The sequence below is a fragment of the Apis dorsata genome, unplaced genomic scaffold (genome assembly GCF_000469605.1).
Source record: "Apis dorsata unplaced genomic scaffold, Apis dorsata 1.3 scaffold_285, whole genome shotgun sequence".
NCBI lineage: Eukaryota > Metazoa > Arthropoda > Insecta > Hymenoptera > Apidae > Apis > Apis dorsata.
In genome coordinates, this window is record NW_006263560.1 from 253,309 (window position 1) to 261,079 (window position 7,771).

The following is a 7,771-nucleotide window of genomic DNA, read 5'->3' on the forward strand; positions in this document are numbered from 1 at the left end:
GTTTCCTCTCGATTTCATCTCGAACAATTCCACGATTATAGTAGGGTATACGTAACATGCGGATCCATGTTAAAACAATTAGATCTAACTAATAGTGAGTACTGTCATAAATTAAACCGACAATTTTACGGTTGTCGATTCAGTTTTGTTTAAACAACGTTCGCAGGATATCGTGTGCAAATATTACTGCAATCAACCGCGTTATTATTGTATAGTGTATACACACGCGTGGGTGAAAGAGGGTGTAATAATTCTGAACCAACTTGGCTTTACAATGTAACTGCCTTACGTATTCATAAAGTCCATCAATTATTCATCAGGCTCGGGCTGAATGGGCACCAGAGGAAAAACACTAAATTTCTCGCTTTTCTCATGCTCACTTGTTAATTATTGCCTACACTTAAAGAAACCAGAGACGGAGCAGACGTAATAGATGCTGATTTATCGATGATTATGCAACTTTTTGCGATTACAATGTTAGAACCGGGAAGAGACGGTCGTATGATATAATGAACGGCAAAGATCGCGAAAGGAAACGCGTGTTAATCCAATCACCGTTTTTCTGTATAACTAAAAATACGCTCAGGGCTTCGAGTGAAAAAGGAAAAATTTAAATCTAACCTAAAAAAAAAAAATGCAAATAAAAATATCTAAAACTTCTAATTCTTCTAAAAATATACATACTTTTCCTTTTCGTTATATTGTATTAATTCGAATATAATTCCCACTCTTAATTAAATTATTTTATTAATAATAATATAAATTATACAAGGGATGATTCTCTATTTTCGAAACAATAAATCATTATAATAGACGCCACGCATCCGCAACAGATGAAATCATCTTTCCCTCTCTTTATACGGTATTTAAATCGAATGAAGGGAGGAAAAAAGAGATCGTGGAAGCGAGCAGCGTTGATTTACTCGGGGTCTCCAGGTGGCAAGCGAGACTTTATCTTTATCGCTGGTTCGCACGGTCTGTAACGGTGCTGGATTCCCTCGGGATCGGTCGTGCAAGTGCAGGATGCAAATTCGCTTGGCGTACCCTCGGAATTCGACGACGCTTCCGCTCTTTCGATCAAGGTTCACCACGAGTTCGCCATGAGCCGCGACCACGATCCATTTACATCTGAATAAGAGGTGGGGAGAGGGGAAAAAGAAGCGGAGTCGACGACGCGCATCGAACATATAGATTTGAAATCGTATATTTTAAGGGAACAGCGTGCGTGAATTTATTGCTGATTGGGTGGAATGTTGGATGTGATTTTGATTAAATATTTGACGAACAGAGAAATGTGAGTGGTTCGATAAAAATTTGAGATCGATGTAATTTTTTTTTATTTTTAGAAAAATTAACATTGTAAAATTCGAAGTAAACGTGTTTCTTATGAAATATTTTTTTTTTTCTTTCACTTTGATGTATCGCATATTATAATATTATTTTTTTATTATTAAGTATTATAAAGAGTAATTGCATTAATGATTTTCAATAATAAATGGTAAAAATGAACTTTGAATATGTATTATGAGTAATTATTTTTTGAAGATAAATTAACATTTTGAATGAAAATATCGATCATATCGATTATCATATATTAATTTCTGATGTGATAATCAGACTTACGTATATTTCAGACGTCTAATTATACATTTTAAATACGAAATAAGTTTCGAAAGAAAGACGAATATCGTTCGTTGCCTCTATTGCTCGCCCACATTGATATTGATCAATCGTGTCCCAAATTTAAATAGATACGCAAAGTTTGCGAAATTGTATGGTATAGTGGCGCACTTGAAACTGTTTTACAAGTATACGTGTACAAGTAACTACGTGATGGAAAGTGATGAGACAAATTAAATTTCTTGCGAACGTTTAACTGACACGAATTGACAATTTTCCAAGAATTATCTATTTCACGCTTTCACGAATATTTTCTTCTTTAAAAACTACTCGCAACATACAAATAACAAATACAACAAATAAATGATTGAAATATCATTCGATATCTTAGAAGAAGAAAATGATTGATTAATTTCTCGAGGATTAAAGTTCAATGAAAAAAATTCATCCGAAAATTTTACATTACTTTTAAAAAGGTTAGAAGTTAAATAAAAATTAAGATCCAGATCTTTCGTCCAGGATCGACGTGTCCTACATTCGTATAAGGAATCGGCTCGATTTCGAAATTGCCGCGTGCAGAATCGTAAAAAAAAAAAAAAAAAAAAAAAGAAAGAAAAAAATCACCTCGTGTGCACTTCATCTCCTCTTTTTTTCCAGAGGGAGAGAAAGACTAACTAAAAAGGAAGAAAGGAGGGAGGAAAAAAGGAGAGAAGCAAGACGGAGACAAGAATAGATATTTGCATAACGAGACGCCGATAAATCAATCTATTCACGGGAGAAGGGAATCGCTTAGCGAAACGTCGACCGGAATAAACAGGGAAGACGAGAAAGGTGAAACGTGATTTCGTTTCGAGACCCGTTTCGATCATTTCTGCGGAGGATTCATGCTAATTGGCCGGTTGAGATCGCCGGTTGAATATTCAGCGAACGGACATAAATGGGGAGAAAAGTGAAGAAGGCATAGGCAAAAGTGAAACGGTAACGTCACAAGGTACCGTTAAATTGCATTATTCGTAATATTAGATTCATATTTGACATTAGATATATGTAGGAACGATTAGGATGAATGATGACCCGTACACCATAACTTGAAGAATAGTGGCACGTATCTGATGTATGTACGTTTAAAGCTTCCCTTTAATCCAAGGATATAACGAATAATATTATAAATTTATATTTTGACGATTAGATCTCATAAGGATCTTATATATTTATCTAAATTTTTTTAAATAGTATTATTATTATTTCTTCTTTTTTTACAAGATAATATTATGAAGGAATTTCTTCATTTCTTTTTTTTTTTAAGGTCCAAAGAAAAATGCAATCCTGCCGCAAAAGGTCACGAAATAAATAATGCCGAGTTGACGAGTAGCCAGAAATTTCTCCGGTATATTTTGACGATTAGATCTCATAAGGATCTTATATATTTATCTAAATTTTTTTAAATAGTATTATTATTATTTCTTCTTTTTTTACAAGATAATATTATGAAGGAATTTCTTCATTTCTTTTTTTTTTTAAGGTCCAAAGAAAAATGCAATCCTGCCGCAAAAGGTCACGAAATAAATAATGCCGAGTTGACGAGTAGCCAGANAATTTCTCCGGTATATTTTGACGATTAGATCTCATAAGGATCTTATATATTTATCTAAATTTTTTTAAATAGGATTATTATTTGTTCGTCTTTTTTTACAAGATAATATTATGAAGGAATTTCTTCATTTCTTTTTTTTTTTAAGGTCCAAAGAAAAATGCAATCCTGCCGCAAAAGGTCACGAAATAAATAATGCCGAGTTGACGAGTAGCCAGAGATTTCTCCGGTCGAGCCGAGCCTAAGTAAGTATGAGCTGAAACTTTTCAAAGGAGAGCAAAACGTTTCCGCGTTGCTCTCTACGGCAGATGCGTGCGAAAGGAACAAGTGAACGCGAAAGTTCGCGTTTTATGACCGTGGCATTACGCCGACAATCCGGCTGACTCTTTAACGATCGAAACGTTTTACCGTCTAAAGCGACAATGATTTGACTAGTTTCGTAATCCGAGGGTGAAATCTTGCCCACAATCATTATCGAGGAAAGTCGTGAAACTTCTTTCGAGCGTGTTCCATTATTCACTATTGAATCAGACTCGAATTTCTATTTTATAATAATACGCTCCAACTTTCGCAATCGTCTTTTTTCTGTGAAAATTTGATAGCGACGGATGAGGATGATGGATCGAGGATGTTCGTGTAAATTTAAATTTTGATCGATAATAATTAGAGATCGTAATGAGATTCTTTGATTTTTTTTTTATATGCACTCTGTAAATTTTTGTTCAAATTGCGGTTTGCTGATTCTTCATAATCAAACTTCTCTGATTAAAACATCTAATTAAGAAATCTACGAGTATATAGAGAAATAAAAAAAGAGAGGTAAAAAATCATGAGACACGATTAAATTCCTTCCTCGAATCACCACTATATCCACTACACCTTATACAACATATTTCAGGATCATTATCATAATTTTTAAAAACAAGAGCGGCTCATATTCACCATACCGTGTATACAAAGATGAAGAAAGACGTATGATCTCGGCACACGGTTGAACCTCGACAAAAAGTCCGCGAACGTCTATTCAACTTGCTATACGACTCGACTCGCGTTCCTGGACGTTCCGCATCTTCCTTCGAATCCAAGAAGAAAAAGCAAAGTGACGCGCAACCAGCGAGATATATCTCGGGGAGCGCCACAAATCACCACGATCGTTTCTCAAGAAAGAGCGGAACCGAGTCTCTGGACATCTTCTTCTTCTTCTTCTTCTTCTTCTTCTTCTTCTTCTTACTTCTTCTTTTTCTTCTTCTTCTTCTTCTTTTTCTTTTTCTTATTTTTCCATTTCAAGGGTGGAGCAAGAAATGGTCGGAAGAAGAGTGAAAAGAAGAAAAATTCTGGCGCGATAAGAGTCGCAGATTTTCTCGCCTTCGAGAAACTTAATTGCGGGGATACCGTTCTAACGAAGTTGCGGGAAGAAGTTAATAAGCTTCAGCCGGGCAATCAACGCTCATCCATCAGTTGAGCTGTGTAAAACCTTACTCGTGAGGCGAGTTGCGCTGCACTCGGTTTCCTTACTGTCTACTGTCGTTTATGAGAGGAAAGGATTCCTTTAAGTGATTTAAAAAGTAATTTGAAGAGTGGAGAGGCTGGAAATGAAAGTGAAGGATAGTTTTTGTTGAGAAATTCGTGTAGAAAATCTGAGAATGAAATGAAGAGTAGTGTTCTTGGAAAGAAATTTGAATTTCGCGGGTTTTTCTCTATTGAAATGGCGAGATTTCACGCGTCTATAATAATTTTAATGTTCATTTAAAATTTGCAGGAAAATTTGGCTTTAAAAAACTTGGGAATAGAGGTAATCGTATTTCTGAAAAATTTGAATTTCGCGGGCGTTTTCTCTAATCAAAATGGCAATCAAATTTGATACCGTTTCGCAACTTTATAAAATTGAAAATGTGATATTACTATAAATATTATTTCCAATTTTTTCAGAAACGAAAGATGGAAATAAATTAAGGGCAGCAATATAAAAAGCAATTGTTAAACTAAAAAAAATAATTTCAATAAAAAAATTATCGCTCATTGAGAATCCAAGATCCAAATACTTTTGAGCGACAGTGTACACGTTCGATTCTTCTAGCGCACTTTCGAGGTAACCACAAACCATTCACGATATCTCTCCACCTGAAAAACGATCCAGACCACGATCCCCGCAATCGAGGTCAACACTCGTACGTAAAAATGGACGCATTCTCGCACCACTCCCCTGATTATTAATCGAAGACACGATCGAACCACGGAAAATAAAGAAGCACGAGTATCGCTTAATTGCCGAGTTAATCTTCGAACAGGTCGAATCCCGGCACGCCCGAACAGTCAATCAACGACAAGAGGTTTCTTATTTTTGCAAGGATACCGATAATCTCGTATATTCTTGCTACGACGATGATTATTCCTTCCTTTCTTCGTTTTCGTTTCGCCGGAATGGCGCCACTATCGAACGATCGACCACGATACTCTTCAGAGTATCGTATTGTATCTCGATCGATGCTTATTAACCTCTTTTAATCGTCGATCATTCATTGTGCATAGATAAAAAACGCCAAAAGAAAGATATAATTCTTAAAACGATTCTTTTCGAAGCTATTAGTTACGACGATCCATTCGAAGAGAAATATAAAGTTTAAAAATGTAAGTATCGTAAAGAAAGCTTTTTTTTTTTTAAATAATAATTGGAAAATGTATAATAATTATTTATAATATCTAAGATTTTTCGATTATTTTTTAACGAGATGGTATGACGTATAATAATATATAATAATTTTAATTATATATTATAATAAAAATAATTCTTTTTCATAGTCCCTTTAAATTTTTTAAATGTAACTATCATATTTTTGTCTTTTATGATATGATAGATATTAAAATAGATTCGATAAATAGTTATAAAAAAATACGCGATTCTTTACAGCAACGGAAGGAGTATACCTTCCTTTTTAATTTAAATTTAAAGAATTCTTAAATCTAATAACTTTTATGAATAATAATTTTCTATAATAATTTTTGATAAGTAGCTTTCAGAAATATGGACAGAGAATAACGAAATTACTTAACTATCGAGAAAAGAGCATAGAATTATATAGAAATTATTTGGAATAAGCATATGTTATATAAAATCCCATTATTATTATAACTGAATCCCAACCATGAAAATAAGCAAAAGAATTTAGATGATTGAACAAGGTAATTTTATTAACTTAACAGCCATTTTAAACTTGCTACTGAATATTCTGCTATAAAATTATGTAGAAGAATTATAATATAAATAAGAAGAAACTATTATCTCTTAGAGAAATATATAAAATAAAACTGATCGAAGAATATCGTAACTATTATAATAATCTAGATTTTTAACTTCAATATCTTCAAAGTTAAACAATTTTTTGTTTCGATTAAAGCAAATACGTAAAAACAAAAAATATCATTTATCATTTCTTTTTGTTACTTGCAAAAAGTTTTCATATCCTTCATTTTTTACACATCATACTTGACACCTCTTTATCAAAGAATTACTCATTAAGTCGGTAAATCACTCACGTTTAAACAAATAATTGTTTGTAACTTGGAAAATAATTTCTCAACCAATATTTTTTTACAAATTTTTTTCTTTACTTAACAAATACTATTTACCTTAAAATTTGCTATATCACACAATATTTTCATTTATATCATATCAATCTAAATTTTTCCACTACCCTAAAAATCATCAATACCCTATTTACCAATTCTCTTCACTTTCCCTGATCTCAACTTTTCTCCACTTTCACCATCGTCTACCAATTCTACTTCATAAATTTATAAAAATTCTTATCTCATTCTTCCAATAACCTTAACCTCCATCATCCTAAAAAAATCCCTAAAAATTTATCCAAATTTAAATACTCACCACTGTCCAATTTCCCTGATCCCAACTCTTCGTTCACCACTTCTTCCACCAATTCCACCAAATCACTTCACAGTCCACTTCCCATCGGAAGAATGGGAAAGTGTTTCGCACTTTTCAGGTTTAAGAAGCTCGATGGACACTTCACTCGATCCACTCAAGAGAAACGAGGCTAAAATCGGTCGACGCGCGATTAATCAGCAGAATCCGCGTGCCTCTTATCGGTGCAAGAATAGAATTTTATCGTCCCGATGTTGCACAGATAATGGCTGCAAGAATGGCTGCGCGGTTGTGCAAAACTAAAAGAAGACAGCGACCGCGTTAAATCGTGCAGAAATCCAGGTTGCACCGACCTGAAGCCACACAACTCGCGGCCCTGACCCGCTCAACCGGTGACCTCGATGAATCACGCGACCGGCAGATCTTTGGAGAGACAATCGACGAAAGTTCTCGGTCGGTTGCAGGGTCAGAGGATTGGCTTTGGACGAGTCGTTTCACTTTTAACTCTACGTCGCAATGATTTGGATGAAAAACGTTTCGTTTGGAACGTTTGTTGGGCAACTTTTTCTTGGTATGCTTAGTAGGTAAGTGGTGTAATGCGCTATAAGCTTTCTTCTTGTTATAGAGCTTCTACAGAGAGTTCTGAGAATTTTCTTTGGACCTACTTTTGCGAATGTTTT

At 34.3% G+C, this 7,771-nt stretch overlaps 1 protein-coding gene across 1 annotated transcript in view; it reads right to left on the reverse strand.

Moving 5' to 3' along the window:
• Window positions 1-7,358, reverse strand: part of LOC102679586 — a 71,557-nt gene extending 64,199 nt beyond the window's left edge. The window contains exon 1 of the mRNA XM_031511052.1: window positions 7,095-7,358. The gene's annotated coding sequence lies outside the window, so the exon portion shown is untranslated. The remainder of the gene's footprint in view (window positions 1-7,094) is intronic.
• Window positions 7,359-7,771: the final 413 nt, after the last annotated feature.